The sequence below is a fragment of the Chroicocephalus ridibundus genome, chromosome 1 (assembly GCF_963924245.1).
Source record: "Chroicocephalus ridibundus chromosome 1, bChrRid1.1, whole genome shotgun sequence".
Lineage (NCBI taxonomy): Eukaryota > Metazoa > Chordata > Aves > Charadriiformes > Laridae > Chroicocephalus > Chroicocephalus ridibundus.
Genome location: NC_086284.1, coordinates 21,427,221 through 21,446,555, shown reverse-complemented (window position 1 = coordinate 21,446,555; position 19,335 = coordinate 21,427,221). Strand labels below are relative to the sequence as shown.

Sequence of the window (19,335 nt, the reverse complement as noted above, 5' to 3'; positions counted from 1 at the left end):
AGGTCCCTTCCAACCCAAACCATTCTATCACTCTATTACTTTTTTGCTGACCACAAGTACAAACAGATCCAGTCTTTCCTTGTCTGTGGGTAGACAAAGGCTGTGACCACGAGCTGTTCATCATGAGACGCCGTGGTGCCCATCTGCAGCTGCACCTAACTGCACAGTTTGCCTGCGTAAGGAGCCCAACAGACTTGAGCCATACCAGCCACCAGGGCGGGAAGCACAAAGCATCATTCTGCAATAACAAAAACACTGGCATCACTCGTCAGTATCACACTGAGAAGTTACTCTTCAAATGAAACGCATTTTCTGAAGCAAGGACTTTCATTTTGAAAGTGAATCGTATCAGGGAAATGTTTTCCTTTATCAGAGACATCAGTAATTTGATCATTTCCCCAGTTTGGCCAGCGAAGGTTCAATTTTGCCACTACGCGTGTGTCCGTAGGGGTAGATCCTTTCACTCCCTCCTCTGCGACAGCCACGTGCAAGACCCACCCCATTCTGTGAGTGTTCCCTTAGGACTGTGGCCTCAACTACCATTTCCTGTATGAAAAAAACATATCTTTTTATTTTATGTAAAAATGCAAATATAAGGGAAAAATACAACAGCTGCCACTAGCACCAAGATGTAGCTCTAATAGTCTTTTTAGCTTTCTTTGAAACTGTGCTTTAATCCATCATCTTGTATTTGTTTCTGCCCTTTTTAGGGACATACGAGCCTAAAACATGTTAAGTTATTAAGAAAATTTTCCAGATTAAAAATCCTTAAAAGAAGAAAATAATTTAAAAAAGACCTGCCACAGGTTTTCAAATTCCAGTCTACAGACACCAAAGTGTCTGTCCTATTTTTACACACTTTGCCAAATAAACCAAATAAAATCCAACCTGCAGTTCAGCTACTTCGATCCTGGGCCCTCCAGCTCTACTGTCAGGTTTTCAGGCATCTGCAAGCCAAAAAACATTGAAAACCCCTGCCATGCACTAAGATCATCAACACCAGGGCAGCATGGAACGTGCTGCCGATTTCTGCAACAAATGGGGGAACGGTGTTTATTCTAAGATTATCACCGGAAGGCACTCTGTTTAATTTCTTTCTTAATTTTATTATTTATGAATTGAAGCTGAGACACTGAGATACAAAGCACTCTAGAAAAAAAAAAGTTTCCAGCAATACACATTAGATTTGATCTCTTCCCACTTCCAGAATGAGTCACGCTGTCTGGATGCTTTCTGAGCATGAAAATTTGAACTGTCTAATTAACTTTCCCTGTGACAATATTGGGCGGCCAGACAATGCCTACAACTGTACAAAGTGTACGCCGTCATGCTTAGCAAAGTACTTTTATTCAAATTTGTTCTGTCAGAAGAAAATCCTCTAACAAAACTAACATGGTTATGTGAAGAAAAAAAGTATTCTCTTCATTTAAATACAAATTTAAGAGACTTAGCTAGTCAACCTAACATCTTTTATCTGTGCCACAGACTATTATTAAGAATTTGAAAGGCTCGTCAGAGGAAAATAGGCCTCTCAAACTGTCTAGCGACATGGCCAGGTTGTGTTTCAGGTCATGCTGTTGGCAACAGAGCTCCATAATCTCTGGGGTTCCTGGACAGAGTTCAAGGTGTTGGTTGGACTCAGCATCGCCCTAAATGGCTTCACAGGCTTATGCTTATTTGAGAGACAATTCCTGTGCCTGTACCACACGGCTGCAGTTGTCATTTTGGACTGGAGCCTTCTGTGAGAGAGCTGCCAGCAGTGGATTTTCTGCAAGACTTTCAGCCTTGCCATTTACTCTCTACCGAGATGAAAGTGCCAAAGAATACGTTAAGGTCCATTTTTTTTACCCGGATTTAGTAAGTTAAGAATCAGGGAAGGCAGAGATGGTCACGCGGTTTGTCGAGACGCACTTAGTATATAATTATTTCTTACTTTCTGGGGAAGCTTTTAATAGAGCTGACAAGTAGCAACAATAGCCAGAGCTCACAGAAATTGGGTTACTGTAGCTGCAAATCCAAGTTAAAAAATTAATAGAAATAAAGGAGCTACAGAAGTCTACCTGACTACCTGTCATTTAGGTATGGCTTTTCTTCAGCACTGTATCCCTGAACTCAAGAGAGACCACCAGGAAGTCCCCATACTGAACTACGCACACCAGGCTTTGAAATCCTTGTATTTTATACTTTAATACATTTATACAGCTTGCCCACTTTTGTTTAATAACCTAACATTTCAGAGACAAAGCACCTGTTAGTGATTTCACATAAGTCTTGTAGGTCTTCTGAGTGTGAGAGTCATTTAATTCTGAGTTCAGAAGTTTGCCAGTTTTAAAGTAGAAGTTAATTTTGTAGACCAAATTTCCTTATGTTTATAGTCTCCCCTTTATGAATATTTTTTTCTTCCTTTTTTTTTTTTAGGTTGGAAAGCCAACTAGATTTTAGCCCTGTCAATACCTGCACAAATTTCTTCATTAAGGTTAATATTATGAGCCCTTTTTGGCCCCCAGAGCTCACATTTTGCTTTTCAGAGTCCCACCTTGTCATGAAGTTAGATCTGACAATGACAGATGCAGATGGGAAGACTTCATTCCAAACTGGTGATGCTATTAACATTTAAAATTAAATAATTTAGTTTGAGAGGGATGTCTGGGGGTCAGCTAGTCCAATAAACCCTCACTCAACATGGGTCAATGACAGTAGGTTGCTCAGTGCCTTTTCCAAGTTAACTTCTGAGCGTGTCCAAGGCTGGAGATTCCACAACCCAGGCACCCGTCCCAGTGTTTACGGATCCTCACGGTAACATTTTTCTTCATCTCTAGACAGAATTTCTTCACTGTAACATGTGACTGCTGTCTCTTGTCCTTTTGCTGCATGGCTCCAAATAGAGTACTTTGTCTCCTCTATACCCTCACATTATGCAGCTGAAGACAGCAATAAGATCCTGCATAGTCTTCTCTTAGTAAGGCTGAACAAATTCAGCTCTCCCAGTCTCTCCTTGTACGTGATGTACTTCAGCCTCCTAATCACCCTGGTAGCCGTCCACTGGATTTGCTCCAGTAAGTCAGTGTCTTCTCCTGTGCTTTGGAGACCAAAACTGGACACAGTGCTCCAAACGCAATCTCATCAGTGCCAAAGAGAGCAAAATGATCATTCGGCTTGATCTGCTGGCTATGCTCTTGCTAATAGAGCCTATTTGGCCTTATTACCTATTTTTGCAATGTCATCTTGCACTTATCAAGGGACGAGGCTTTACTTTCCACAAAAGCATTCCATGTCAGCAGATGAACTAAACACTACTTACAATGCCTGCTGGAGGCATCTGTTTTCAGCCTGCCTGCTACAAATGTTCTCTCTCCACAGGTCCCACAGGCACAGCGATGAGCGTATTCAAGCTGTAGATGAACAACTCCAACTGCTCATGGAAGTATGTACAGCACAGCAAGAAAGATAAGCCTTAAGATGATGATGCTTGTTTTCACACTAATGAGTTTGCTTATCCAGGGTCTCTCTTGCAACAGCTGTACACTTCAAAAGGTAACCGACTTGTAACATACTAATGTCTGAAATTTAGCAAGGTGTCCGGTGTGAAGTAGAGACTGCTACCACAGCCTCATGACACTTTGGAGCTGACAGTTTATGAAACAAATCAGAAGGAAGACCATCACCAAATACTGAACAAAACCTTATGGAGAGACTGTGATCTGTAGATAGAAGATCTGCAGTTTTAATTCTCCCAATTTATCAGGCAAGGGTGGTTTACCAAGTTTCACTTATAACATAAGGAAGTCGAAACTTTGAATGAGCCCTGGTAATAAGGTCAAACTCCAGCTAGTGGGAGTTTGTGAGCCATGCAGCCTTTTGCTGGAACCAGATTAAAGTCACATCAATGTATGCATGACACAAGATTTTGTTTTCTTCCACACAATGGCTACAATAAAAAGCTATTAACAGACAAGCGAACAAGTGGCTGTGGAAACAACAGCTGAAGCAGAAAACTCTGATTTTAATCTTTCAGCAGTAAGCATGGGCCGTAGCTCAGCAACAACTTCAAGAAACCCAGATTGTAATCCCAACAGTGACAGTTCCAGAAGCACTAATGAGTCCAACTCACTGCTCGGCAGGAGCGGCAAAAGCCCAGTTGGCAGCCCAGCAAGAATAGCAGCAGCAAACCCAGAAGCAGCTGCTACAGAGACTTATGAACCCAGGTGCACAGCCCTGGGCACTTGTACACCATAGCCCTTCCCTAGCCAGAATAAATCATTTCCAGAGGTGTATCTGGCATTACAAATAGTACGTATTGGAATTATTGCTGAAGGAGAAATCATCTGAGGTTTTCAAATCAGTTGAATGTTTTAAGGTGGAAAGGCCTTAGGGGATGTTGCTGCAAACTATGAAGCTCTCAGACCCTCTAAAGTGGTGATCTCCATGAAAGCACTGATGGTACTTTTTCCAAGAGAAATACCTGTCATCAAGGATGAGGCCATGCATCGATGCTGGAAAGATCAGATAACTCAGTGATCGAAACATTAGCTTTACAGATGACAAAGGACTGAAGAGACCTGTTGAGTATCAGGGCACCAAATGTAATGGTGACTAGAAAAGCATGGAGATGAGGATTTATAGATATCCGCTACTTATGTTAACAGTTTGCAGAACAAAAGGAGACTAAGAAAGTAGCTTCTGTCAGATGAAATGCAATCTGTCCCTTTTCCAGTCAATCTTGCCAAACCACCAAGTTTCATTAGCCCTAAAATAAAAGGTCTAAGTCACAGCACAATAGAAATTTTCAGCTGATCGCAAAGTTTTCACTTCAAAGTTTGATGGGACTGATTCATTGATTTCGCAACTTAACACATTACTTTTTACAGCGCGTAGGGGAGGATGGTGCACTCAAATGGTCATTTAGGAATTATCATGACAGTTTCTGTCAATTAGTAAATGACTCAAGGATATAAGACTCTTCCCAGCCTTTGAGCTTTACCTACTTGCAGCAAGCAGACTGCTTTGCAGGTATTTGCAATAACCTGTGTCACATTTACAGTTGAACACCTCCAGCTTCACTTCCCCAATCTCTGGCACTCCTCTGCAACTTTCAACCACCTCCCAAGACATTCCTTTCATACCAAAAGAAATTACTGTATTTCTTCCATTGGGAGGATTATTAATGTCCATTAAAGTCTCCTGCACTCCCAACCACTGAGTGTCTTGCTTTGTCTCTCCCTCCTCTCTCCCCACTCTCTTCTCAAAATATAAACTTCCTGTTAAGTAAAATCCCTCCTCCTGAACATAGCTTTAAGTTTCCTCACTATCCACCCTCAAGAAAACTGTAATTATAACACATTTTAAATACTTTGCATAATACTTTTGCACAAGTTTTATGCAAAGGGCATATTTATCCTGAAAGAACTCAGGGCCAAATCACTTTTGTCTAAAACAGAGGTGTATTTGTAAGCACATAAGAGCTTTCTACTTTTAAAGGACAGCAGACCCTAGGACCGTCTAGCGTTCTATTCTTTATCTACCTACCCATAATCACACATATACACGTACGTACGTATGTACACATAAACAGACCTCTCCCCTCCCAGGGAGGAGGATGACATACATCAAATTTTAATGTGTTACACTAACATCATAAATCAAGCAAATACAACCTTAAAACGGCCAGGCAGCCAGGAGAGGTAGTCTGGCGTATGCTGTGAGGTGAGCCTGGAAGAATGATGAATCTCGCAGTTGCAGAGGGTGAACTTCGTTACTCCCCAGGGCAAACTTTGAAAAGGTCTTGTCCAGACCTTTCCAGTTGGGACAGCAGAAGCACAAGTCTGAGAATTAAAGTACTCTTTCAAAACGTTCTCATTCTGCAGCTGTGATTCAAGAATGAATGGAGCCTGAGTTTACCAAAAAGCTAAAATAATTCCTTAACTGGGGAATACAATATCCTGGCAGAATGGGAGAGTCAGTGTCAAGTGTCGGGCCCAGCACTACATACTAAGGAAAACAGAATTTGAATTTTTGGTAGTGCAAGCTCAGCCTTTTACACAAGAAATGTGATCTACCCTGAAGTAATCAATCCTGATACGTGAAAGAGAAATGCCTAGTTCATCTAAGCAGAAAGCCCCAAGGTTATGAAAACCTTCCTCAATTTATGCTCATCACTAAATAACATGGTAAGGAACATACTTTTTGACAGACCCCCAAGCTGCTACAGAAAAACATTTAAAGCTGCACAGCTATACACTGAAAAATATCCATACAGTATTTTTCTTCTCTAACTCTGGAGAGCTGCCTATTCCACAAGACACGAAGAGGAAAAAAATATGGAGGTAAAAGAAAAAATAAAAAAAAAAAGAGAAGGAAAAAAGAAAGAGGGGGAAAAAAAAAAGAAAAGACGGGGGAGAGAAATGTCTCATAACTCTACCAGGAAGGCAATTATGAGCAGATTACAATTGATTTTCTATCTATGTGCTAACTGGAAATGACTACAGTTGGAGACCAGGAGGTACAAAAAATTACTCTGCTTCTTGTTACGCTGTCTCACCTCTGCTTTTGTTATATTCTACCCTTAACGTACAATTTAGTAACTACAATGAAGTAAGTGTCAATTCTTTCAAGCATAAAAATATGGGCTTGTTCAATTAATGGATGTCTTGCTTCAAACATATGGCAGACACAGTACATTTATTACAAACATTTAGCAAGCTTGAAGTCAGGAGGCATTTTAAACATAACTGCACGTAATAAAAGATATAAAGCATCACTATACAATAACTTCAGTCCAAGGACAGAAACATTTCAGCCTCTTCATAGAAACAACTTACTCCAGTCTTTGTAGAACATCTGTTTCTTATGGTATTTCAGATATAGTTTCCAGTGCCACACAACACAAAAATGAGGTGTAACCACCTTAATCACTAATAAGGCCGCTGGCTAGCTGCCATGGCAACAAACACTACGGAAATGAGTGAACGATGAAATCTCTCTTGAATAGCTTAAAAAAAAAATCCTATCTATGACTTCCTAGCTACATGTGGGACAGTGCTACACAGAACAGCAAAAGCAGCAGAATAATATTTACAGAACAGGAAAAAGACGAGTTTTATGCCATAACCTTACACATCACACATTTTCTAACCTCCCTCTTAGTTACTATAACCCCCTCCCCCCGTTCTTACTACTGCCACTCTCTTTCAAGCACTTCAGTTTTTAAGAATTATTTAAAATACAGACTATTAAGAGATCCATGATTGGAAGCTGAAGCTAGCAAATTCAGATTAAGATCTGTTTTAATTAAAAAATAAAGTGCAACCAGTGAAAAAACTGCACAGACTTTACGTGTTCAAGGGCAGATTTTTTTTTTTTTAAAGTACTCGTTCGAGCCAGAATTATGGATCTGATGCAGAAAATACCAAACAAGATTTTGTGACTTCTGTAATAAAAGAAGTCAAACTAAATCACGCATCTCCTTTCTATTGAACATGGAGTTGCTTAGCCATAGCCATTTTCAAGTACAACAAAAACTGAGCTGCACCAAGCAAGTTCCTCATCTCACTTCAAGCAGACTTTGAATTGTCTTTTTCCAGCTCACTTAAAGAGTATTTTCAACTGCACATAAGATGTATAAGATCTCAGAAGAAAATCTCATAAGATTTTCAACTTACCTATGTAAAATTGAACAGCACATAGTTTCACCAAGTATCAAACTGAATCTCCAATCTTTTCAAGTCTCATGGACTGCAAGTCTAGTTTTCTTCAAAAAAACCCCAAACAGCTCTGGAATACCAATAATGTTTTTAAAGGCTGGTACAACCCAGAGAAGCAGGCAGTGAAATCACTCCAGCGGACTGTTGCTCAGCTCAGCAGTCAGCCTGAAATGCACAATCTACCCAGATGAGTCAAGTCTGGATAATCCCTTCATGCTTTGTCAGGTTGAGCGTATGGGGTTTGCTTTTAAATTGCATACCTTCAATAAACTCCACTTCTCTTTGCATTTACATTATAAGATGACATTTTTTAAAGTGTGTTTTGATTTGCAGATGACTAAAAATACTGTTAGTGGAGCTCTGTCTAACAGGACCTCATAAATAATGACTGCTTTTTTAAAAGGATCGCAAATGGTAAGGGCAATTATAAGACCACTGAGTAACTGCTGCCCTATGGAAGTCTAGTGTAGTAATAGAGGTATAATAACCATATTGGACTAAAACCATAAATATGGCAAGGTTTGTGCAGAGATGAAATACCTTGAATTGGTTCAACTACCTCCATCAGGAAAAAGATTGAAAAAAGAAAGTTTTTGAATTCTCAAGACCAATCGGTCTAATTAATGAAAAAGAAGGGGGACGGAGAGAAAACACAAAAACCTTTCCCTATTTCCCTGAAAAAGTTACAAATGTGTTTTATACTGACATAAGAAATTCTCTTTAAAATGCCAACATGCTCGAATTTTGATCCTTCACTACAGTACACTCTGTTGAAGTGTAATCTCACCCTGGAGCACCACCAGACAGAAAATTTAGTTTGTTATGATTTAGCTAATACGCTATTAGAAGAAGTGTTATTGTGAACTAACTGGCTTGCTCTATGGGCAAAGGCTAGGTGGTAAGGAGACAGCGGAAGAGGAAATACCCTTTGAAAACCCAAACATACTTGAATGGTTTATTTTCCTTTGAGATCAAAAGACTATGCTACTGCTACCTTAAGTCTGTTGTTAACTGCACAACTCTAAGAGCCGCAATTACATCTCCGCTTTGCAAACACAGACCAAGAGGACAGGACACAGTAAACGAGACGTTCCAATACATCTGCTGTTGAAGAAGCGTGGTCTAGTGCTCAGCGGGACGGGTTTGCTTCATCCAGCTTTCAGCAAGACCATCCCATTAGGGCTGTTTGGTCCCATCAAAGCCACCAAACCAGCGTCGGGCACGGGAATGCCAAACAGGGCCCGGACAGGCTGCAGAAGGTGCTGTACAAACACGGCACAGCTGAGTTTCCTCCCCCGGGGACATGGTAAAATAACGTCACCGCTCCACAAATACAACCGTACATGCCCGGCGTTAACTCAGACATGCCTGCAGAATCAGGTCCAAAAACACAGAAGTGAGTGAAAATTAATTTTTAAGAGAAATTGCAACTTAAAAGCCACAGCTGGAACTGAAAGCGGCGCAGACAGTGCTTTTAGAGCTTCCTGCCCATTACGGTTTGGTTAAACAGAGCAAGCCAACTTATGCAGCCAGTTGCATGCAGCTCTCTCACCCAAAGCGCAGAGAATAAATCACTGTTCTCACTGAATTATTAAAAAAAGCACACCCAAACCCCAAAAGTTAGCAGCAGAGGAACGACGGGGTAAGCAGAGTACCTGAAATAACTTTTTAATTCCTCTCAGACTCCCGGTACCGGCGGGTGTCCCCCGGGGCCGTTCCAGCTCCCACACGGCGGCGGGACCAGCCCCCCCCCGCCCCGGGGCTGCGGGGAGGCGCGGCCGCTCCCGCCGGCCCGGCCCGGCCCGCGGATCCCGCCGGGGTCCGCAGCCACCAGATCCAGGAAAACTTTCCTCGGGGACGGGGCCTGCCGAGGCGCGGGGCGGCCCCCCCCCTTCCCGGGTGTGGCGGGGCGGAGGGACGGGGTCTGTCTCCTACCTCCCCGGGAAGCGCCGAGCAGCGGCGGCGGCCGTTCCTTTCCCCGGCCGCGCCGCGGCCTCCGCCGCCCGGGCGACCTCCGCCGGGCGACCTCGGGGAGGCGCCGGGGGCAGGGCCGGCGCCGCGGCCCCGTGTTGACACACGCGGCGGCTCGGCCCCGGCGATGGGCGGCGCCGGGGCGGGAGCGTGGAGCGGGGCGGTCGCCGCCGGCCACGGCCACGCCACGGCACCCCCTCGCCGCCATCGCCGCGGGCAGCCGCGCGCCCCGCCCGGGACCGGGTCCCCCCAGCCACCCACCTGCAGCCTGCCGTGAGGAGGGCGGCCCGCCCCGCCGCTGCGGGCGGGAGGAGCGGCGGCAAGGTCGCCTTCACCTCGCCCGCCGCCGCCCGCCTCATACCCTCCTCATGCCCGCCTCATGCCCGCGGCGCTGCGAAAGGCGCTCCGCCGGGCCCTGCAGCCAGCCCGCCGGGCCGCTGAGGAGGCCGGGCCGGGGCGGGCAGAGCCGGGGCGGGCGGGCGGGCGGGCGGCACCTGCTGCCGGGGAGCGACGAGGCCTGACAGGGGGAACCGCCCGCCCTGGCGCTGCGTCGTGAGGGCCCGGCCCGGCCTCCGCAGCGGCCTGCGGTGGTGGTCGGCTGAGGGACCCGGGTCAGCGGCCCCCGCCCCGGGGAGGGGTGGTGGGAAGGCCGCCGCAGTGACACCCTCCCGGGACACCGGCACGTTAGTTACCGTCTGCGGCTGGGGCTAGAGGGGAGGCACAGCGCGGCCTGGGCGACGGGTCCTGCCGGCCTGGCAAAGGTCCTGCTGCCACCTGAGACAGTCTCCCGGGCCTTATGGACCGTCACTGCTCCAGTCTCCCCGTGCCTCGCCGCCCCTGGGCGTGCGGGTGGGGAGAGGGAGGCCGGAGAGCTTTTTGCCAAGGATCACAAACTCGGTCTGTGGCAGAGTTGGTAGGAACCTTAATTTCCGTCCCGTGTTCTAATTATGAAACGTTTCCTCCCACCCCGCAGTTACTTTTATGCTGATGAAGTAATAATCTACCTCTCACCATCCCACCCGGCCTTCTGTGCTGCTGCCGGGGTGGCTGAGCGCCGGGAGGCTGCTGGAAGAGATGAATGAAACTGGTGCTGTGATTGCTGAGCCTGGGCTCTACGAGATACCACATACAGCTATTGCTACTCACGGGCTGGAAGCGTGTGTATATAACTGTTACTCGCTCCTACTCTACTATTGACGTTGATAAAGAACTCTTCCTGTACCCATCCAAATTTTTTAAATTTTGCATCTAATTGACGCAAATCCTACACAGAAGTATGAGCCTGAAAGGCCAATCTGCAGGTTTTATTTTTCCCATAAAACACGATAGTTTTGCCTGGATAAAAGTTTATTGAGGAACAGACCTATGTTGCTTTCCTGTATATGTTTCAAAAGACCCTTCCTCTTAGAGCTGACATAATCTGTAAGCACACTGGCATGATGTTGTCCGTTCAACTCATTCAGTAGAAGGTCTGTTGAATTTCTCAGTGTATCTCATCCCCATTGTAGGCATGAGTTTGGAGGGCTCGGCTCATGGTGCGAGAGGCAGGCCCTCTCCTCTGCTTAGTTACTTAGCTGTGCAGAAGGAGTTTGAGACCTCTACCAAAAAAACTAAAACGCTTGCTCCCTCACTCCCAGACATGCTGATGCTGTTTCAGAAATGTCAGAGTGGTGTCCAAATGCAACTATGAATATTAATTTAATAGAGGAAATTGGTGAAAGCAAGACTGAAGAATTAGACACTTGCAGTGCTACTTTGCTGCTTATTATGGAAGCCTTTGCTGGTGATTGAGGAGGGTATGAGTCAGTTAAAAGCACTGTAGTGCTGAAGAAAATTATTCTCAATTATCAGAATAAGAGAGAACAGAATAATACAGAATGGAATTGATTTTGAAACTACTTAAAGTCACATGAGAGTTTCACATTAACTTTTTTTTTCCTTAGTATACTATAGTTCCTCGTGAGCTTGTCTAAAGAATCTGTTTGACCTCATCTGTTTAGAAGAGATTTACAGTGATTCTGTACCTTTGTGCAAGTACCTTTGTAATTGACTAGAATGTGCTAGTTATAAGCATGGGTTAAGTCTGCCCAACTCTGAGGTTTGCTCAAAATGAAGTGAGCTGCTTGATGTCACTGTATTGCTCATTTGTAAAACCTCATTTCCTCTCTATTGCCTTAAGAAGCAAGTTGCTTCCCAATTAAAACAGGCGTTTGGGGGTCAGAATCCAGGATTTTTCTGTCCCATGACCACAGACCCCAAATACAGCAGTAGTACTTTGGAAGGGGGGGTTGTAAGTGTAAAAAGACTTTCACTGGGTAGGACAATCAGGGTCTGGGGATTCATACCCCTCCAGAACTTCCCACATCTGTCTCTTCCTCTGGGTTTGGTTCCCCATTATATAGTCACGGTCTTTCCCACATAGTCGTTCTTCAGGTTTTGCTGAAACTCAGGATTTCCGTTGCTTCTTTGGGACTTTCGCACATTGCACAACACACTTTCCTGGTCAGCAAACATAGGAAAAAGTTGTTGTTAATAAATGAGAGCACACTTGTGGGATTAATCAGTACCTAAAAGCAAGAAGAGGGAAAACAGGACCAGCTGCCCCATTCTGAACCCAGAACCTCCTTCTTTTCCAGAATCTGTATTTGCGTAACTACAATGTAACAATACAGAGTTGCAAAAGTTTATAAACAATACTTTTTCTATAAAACTGGCCTCTTGTACATGTTAACTCTGATTTCCCTTCTGTCTTCTCTATGAATCTCTGTCAAGTCAGACTTGCTTTGGCAGCTTTGCATCAGTTACCTCTTTTTTAATAAAAAAAAATGCACATTCATATTTTCAAAAGGTTTTACCTTTGCAGTTATGTTCTGCATTTAATCTGCCATTTCTGCTCTCCTCTTATGAGCTACAGCTGTTTTTCATGACTTGGATATTTTCTGCCCGTGACACAGAGAGTGCTGCTTTTATTGCTGCAGTTGTCCGAGAGCCGGCCAGCCTGTGTAATTAAACCTGCTCCTCACCCCCTTGGCCTGGGAAACCTGTGTTTCGTGCCTTCCTCCGCAGCAGCCTGCTTCTCTCGGGTAAACCCTGCCCAAAACTCTCCTGAGCTTCTTCTCGAGATTAACAGATGTGCCAGAGCGGGTAACCGATTTCAGCAGAGTGTCATCACTATTAGTATCTGTTGCTTCTGTCTTCTTCAATGACTGCTGCTTTACCTGAAGATCCTAAACATTAAGTCTAATTCTTGCTGGCTGCAGTCTTTTGAGTACCTTTTGCAGGTAGACCCTCATCCTTTCCTTTTTTCACTTAACCACAGTTATGATCCCTGATTCCAAACTGGCATCCTTGAAATGTCTAGATGATTCGTCAGCTCTTTCTTTGGCTTCCACCTGGCATGATTTTCCCTTTTCAGCCACCACAATTTGTCCAGTAACTTTTTAATCTCAGAATCTTGCGCTGCTTCTGCCATTATTTGCGTAGAAAAGCCTACGTACTTCATATGACAAAGCTGCTACGACAACGTGCATTTCGTTAATTTATGTTACCACAGCAACTGAGTCATGCGAAAATGTAATGTTACATTGTTTGGTACTGTACCTTGGAATTCTGATAAAAAGCTAGGGAAACATCATCTGTGTAGAGCTGCTATGGAGCTGGGACTTAACGAGGTAGATACCCATGCCTACAGAGTAGGGGTCAACAGCTGGTGTCAAAGTGGGTCTACCAAGTAGGATCCTCTAGCATATAAATCCAGTTCTGTTCTGTTCTGGGAGGAATTGCAGGCACGTTGGAGGAGGGGGTTAGGATGTTGACAAATACAAAACTGATCTAGAAAACACAAGGCACAGCACGGTGGGGACAAAAGCCAGCTGTTAAACCTAGGCAGGTATAAAAAAAATTGCACAAATTCAGGAAAAGGAACAACTGGTGAAAAAGTAATCTCCTGGAAAAGAATCTGGAGCCTACCGTAAGTCACAAGCTGAATATGAGTCAGCAATGTGTTTTCATGGCAAAAAGAGTAAACATCCCAGGAAGATGTATGTGTGGGAAGCAGTCCGTGGGCTCTACGCAGTATTGGTAGGACACCAGTGGAAGGGCTGCTTTTGTGCACCGTAACTCAAGAAGTATGTGGACCAATGGGAGACAGGGCAGGTGGCCACAAGAATGAGCAGAAGACAGGAAGACTAAAGGAGCTGGAGTTGTTCAGGCTGAAGGAAAGAAAGCAGAAGAAAGACATGCTAAGAGTCTTCATATACTTAAAAGGCCATTTCAAAGAGAAGGGGAATAATCTGTTCTTGGTAGGTAGGGTAAGATGTAATGGACTTAAATTGCATCAAGGAGGAAAAGCTTTTTTAATGGTAACATTAGTGAGGCACAGCTTTATATTACAGAGGGTGTAATAGTGCCCCCATTACTGGATGTCTTTAAGTACGTACTGGACAAATAGTAAGTACTATTGATCTGGCATTGGAATTGGAGGATGGACTAGGCGACTAATCAGGGTCCATTCCAAACCTATTTTTCTGTGATTACATATAATCTGGGGCTTCTCATTAATCATCATTCCTTTACCTAGTCCCGTTGTACATACTGTTTTCTTTTAAAGTAGGATCCCCTGACATGCCTCTGTTCTTTGGAGGACAAAACATATTTTGTCCCATTTTTCTCTGAGTGTAGTTGAAGACCAAAGCCTTTCTCATTTTCCTGGCAACCCGCAATGGACGCAGACTGGTGAGTTGTACTACGGTGAGTTGCTGAGCTAACTATGATAATTTCATGTGAGTCAAACATGCAATAAAAATTATTTAGGTGACTGTTGTCGGTCTATTCAAACACGTTCCACATAAAGCCTACTTAATGTTAACATAAGTCTGAGATTCTTTAGACATATACTAGATAAAATTACTCAATTTGCAAAATCTTATTGTATCCCAGACCTACCTCATGCACACAATCCAAAGTGCTCCAGTCTTCACTGCTAGGAACCCATAGAAGTTTTTAATGTGAACTGTACTGTGTTACTTATTTTCCAGGCATGATTTGCTTCTGCAAAGTCTTGTATATTAAAATAAAAAAAGTAGTTTAACATTCACTTATACATAAATAGCTTACACCAAGAACAACTGGCATTTGTTTACTTGGCAGATCTAATCAACGGACAGCATGCCTGATAGGTTTTCTATTTTTCCAAACAGGTTGTCTAGTCTAATTAGATATTACTTCTTTCAACAAACTCTTGCTATTATAGCCTTAAATCAGCATGTCCGTGAGAGCAGACCCATGCACATTTTGGGAACCCTAGAACAGAAAAGCTATTGCAATAATTGTCAATGCTGAATATATTACTTGCAGAGCTCTCAAAGGCAATGTCCATCAGGAGTTTAACCCTACCTTTTTTTCCCTTTAAGGACAACTTTGGCGAATTGCATAGTCATCCTTTCAGAGAATGAGGATTTTCTTCCTGTGCTGATTTCTTGTTAAAGACGAATAGTGTGCTTTTCTACACAAAGTATATGTTGCCCATGCACCTGCGCTGACCAACGTATTCGTAGGTGATATGGAAGAAGAGGCGGGGAATAAAGTGACAAAATTTAGTGGTAATATTGGGTTTCTCAGGGTCATAAAAACTAAAATCCAACAATTAAGAACTATTGACCTCATGTGAGGTGAAGGACGTTGGTGTTGTAATGAAGATGTCAGTGTTCTGCTGTGGCTGAAAGAAATAGGTGTTAAGGAAAGAACAGAAAACAGAAAGCATCATTATGCCGCTGTAGAAGTTTATGGTGTGCTTCAGTTTTTTGAGTGCTCAAGCAGTTCTTGCCTTCGTATCTCAAAAGAGATGCAGTAGAACTAGAAAAGAGTGGTATGGATGACAACCAGGGATATGGGACAGCTTCTCCAAGAGATGTAGCTGAATAGACAAACTCGTCAGTCTGGAAAGGACACAGCCAAGAGAGGGTATGAGAGGGATCTGTAAACCATGGATGGCACAAACCCCATGAATAGACTAACTGTCTCTTACTATAGGAGTTAGGGAGCATCGATAAAATTGTCAGATGTCAGGTTTCAGGGAGACAAAAGGAGAAATTCCCTGAAACTAACAATGTTTTCAGAAAGCAAGTGGATATGTTCATGGAATAAAAATCCATCTAGAGCCATGAAAAACTAAGGTGCAGAGATCTCTTTTTCAGCAAGTCCCTAAGACAGCCCCAAGAGCCAAGTTCCAGCCCAACTGAAGCCTTTATACATTTGTTTAGCTCTTGTGTTTGGCAGTGAATGTCTTCAGCTGGCTGCTGTCACAGAGAGGTCCTGGGCTGGACCGAGATGCGTGTCCCATTGTGAGCTTTCTGACTTTGTTATTTATTAGCCCGCTCACTGAGAAAGCTCTGAAACAGTTGACTTACCCTGGGCTGTGCTTCTGCAACCTCGCAGCACTGCGGGAGACGCTCAGCCTGGGAAGTGATCAAAAGAATAAGCAGGAGGCAGAAATCTGCCTTTGACAAGTCAGAGCATTTTTTTTTAGTAAAAAAAGATTGCCTTCTACATCCGTGGACACAGACAAGCATGGACATATGCCTGACTCCGTTATCACCTTCTCCTTCATCACGAAAAAGCCAAGCAAAATCCTAAGGCCACAAAATGGGTCAATAATGCTGGGGGTGGGGAAAGCAGTGAAGAAATTCCCTTGCTGTGCTTGCCAGAGAGTGAATCAAGCGGATGCAAACCTACTTTCTGCAGCTGGGAGACTTCACTTGGGGGGATCCCTGAAGTGGGTCAGGGCAGGGGTCATGCTCGCTGTTCTCAAAATTTCCAGAGCATCAGCAAGAAGGAGAATTATCCACTGTCAACACATCCAGAGGTACGATTGAAAACTAGCATGGGAATCTTCTTCCCAGCAGAGCACAGGAAAGCAAGGGTTTGATGTTTGAATAAATCTGACTGACAGGAATATTAAACAGGCTTTCACTTTGCAGGATGTGTAGATGTTGGCTGCTGGAGACCAGGAAGGACAAGAGTCACCTCGAGCAGCAGCTTATTGAAGAACTGTGAGACACGGTACAGCCAGAGGAAGAAGATTAGTGTGAGGGATTCTTCATACCAGCTATCCCCTTTAGTCTGCGGAGAGTGCTGGGAGAAGGTGGTGGAGAAAACCAATGTTACCATTAGAAACATAATTTTTAGGAAGGCCTTAATTACCCCATATATTCATTTATTGCTACCGTCATGCTGTTGTTTAATGAATAAGGGAGAGGAAGATATGGGAGTGGAAAATGCCTTCATCCCATTTATTTATTACGGTGTATTTGTATTTTGAAGCAATGAAAATTCAAACAAAAGTAGTTGCTACAGCATTTCAGATTTTGAGTCAAAAACCTTAAAACACTGAGCACTTCTAGATGCATAAATTTTATGGAATTTTCATTGAGTAAAATAATTTGTTTTTCTATCCTTAGTTGGGTTTTTTGATTCCTTGATTAGGAAGAAATTTTCACTCTGAAATTCCCTTTAGTTTATCTTAAAATATTTTAAATGCCAAAAATTAAAATGAAAGAGCATTTGGGTGATAATTTTCAGATAATCAAATGTTAACCTTAGATCTTTTATTTTCTTCATAGCTGACAAAAATTGGCAGAGCACTACAGAGGAACAAGCTCTTTTCTCTCCTTCTGCAGCCAATATGGCTCTTAGTCATATTCTGCTGCTTCACCTGACGGTATATTTTATTATAAATTGTTTAGCTCAGTGCTGTGGGTAGCTGGTGCTTTTGAAAGGTGAAGTGATACCACGTTATTTCCTTCATTTTGGTAAAGTCTGATCTTACTGACGTAAAAAAAGAATTGATGCTTGTGCTTTTTTTGGGGGGGGTGGTGGGGAGGGGGTGTGTATTCCATACACAGTTCTGCTTCATGATGGCTCAGAAGTCAACACAATAATTACCACAAATGAACAAGATGGCTTTTGGTTGCAGTGAGGATTCATTTTTTTCTGGAACTGTGCAATTCGGCCAAAAGCTGCTAACTACATGCTACCATTTTCTTAGTGGTTTTGCATGTCATTAATGAGGTGGCAGTAATATCCTTCTCTCCTAACGGTTGCTGTTCTTTATACCTCATCTCCTGGGAGATGAGAATCTCTACTTTCTTTATTCCTTTCATTTGTATGATTTTTCTGACCTTTTTTTTTGAACAAAGCCCTGGAAGCAAACAAGCATTAAATTGTCTCAGTATTTATTTATTGATTGTATTTGAGATAGCAATACTCTGATAGTTGGGACTGAGCATCCATGCTCTCAGATTTTGGTTCCCTCTGATTTCTTTTCCAATTTTTGAACCAACAAAACAGTTTCCAATGCCTATATATTTTAGTCAGGAGGAAATAATAACTTTATACCATCACTTTTTTATCTGCTCCAGTCTTGGGCCTGTTTCCCCTATTCTTGGCCACCATTGTACGTCCTTATAAGCGAATCATAGAAATCATAGAAAATAGTATGAGAAGAGACATAATTTGGCCCATCTTTATACTCCACAGCAGGATCATCTCCACCTAATTTAGTTCTGAAGGTGTTTGTCCTACTTCTTGAGTATGTCTGGTGACGGAGACACCATATATCCTGTAGGCAGAACGCTCCAACGCTGACGGGTCTGTACTGTTTGAATAATTTCCACGGGAAATGTCTTTCAAATAGTCATGGTGGGATTAATTCTCTAAGTGTAGATGTCTACAGGTATATATCTACAAATACTCTAGGTTTCTAAGTTTCTGCTAGAAGAAGTGGAAATCTGGATCTTGATTCAGTTGTCTGCAGATAGGTGATGAGAGCCATCTGATGTGGAAAGAGCAGCCCTAATATCTAGCCTACGTCAAACACAGGACAGGTATGGAGTTTAATTTATTCCTTTCCTCTTTGTTGTACCCTTTACCCCGATTTACTGTATTGCCTCTCATCTTCTATAGGCTAAACAAGTCCACTGTTTCTTTAAACACTGTTTATTCTCACATCATCCTTTTTGTTCCTCTTTGGACTCCTTCCAGCTGGTTCACGTAGTTCTCATAATAAGGACCTCGAAACTAAACACGTGGTGGAAGAGAGACTGCGTGGCATTAAATGTGAACCCTAGCTTATCTTTTAGGACAGTGGGTGGGGAACTTAATCAGAGGAAAAGCTCTCTTCCATTACATCACCGCTGAGCAAAAGCAGTACGTGCAGCTCTGTGGTGCGCGCTCAGGCTGTACTTACTGTAAAGCTGAGCGCTGGATACCAGTGAGCCGCAAGGCCTGGTAGGAGAGTAGCAAAATCAGCAAGCATCATGTCAGCGAAAGTGTGCTGGCTGTTCTTTAATGATTTATGTCTACAGTGCTTCAAAAAAGATGCTTGCAAAAATAAGGTGCCAGAAGTGCTCTTGAGAAACTTTATCATCTCGCTCACTAGTTTAAGAAGGTATTGCCTTCATTCTTGAAGTTGTGGAGTAAATTTTCAAGTTCACATGTGGGGGAGGAATACTGAGAGGATTTTTTGCATATATCTAAAAAGCAAGTTGATCTAAAAATGCGCTCCATTGTAGTTCAGTATTCAGAAATATTACTCTTTTCAGTTCTATTTTTATAAACAGCTTAAATGATCTATAATGGTTCCTTAAAAAATTCCTTATTACTATAG

At 43.2% G+C, this 19,335-nt stretch overlaps 1 protein-coding gene across 2 annotated transcripts in view; it reads right to left on the bottom strand.

Moving 5' to 3' along the window:
• Positions 1-10,119, bottom strand: part of ZC3H12C (zinc finger CCCH-type containing 12C) — a 48,943-nt gene extending 38,824 nt beyond the window's left edge. Inside the window, exon 1 of one of the 2 annotated variants that reach the window (XM_063330617.1) lies at positions 9,933-10,119. The gene's annotated coding sequence lies outside the window, so the exon portion shown is untranslated. Of the gene's footprint in view, positions 1-9,635; positions 9,662-9,932 lie in introns of those variants that run through there. The other variant, XM_063330626.1, reaches the window with a different exon arrangement.
• Between the last annotated feature and the right edge of the window lie 9,216 nt (positions 10,120-19,335).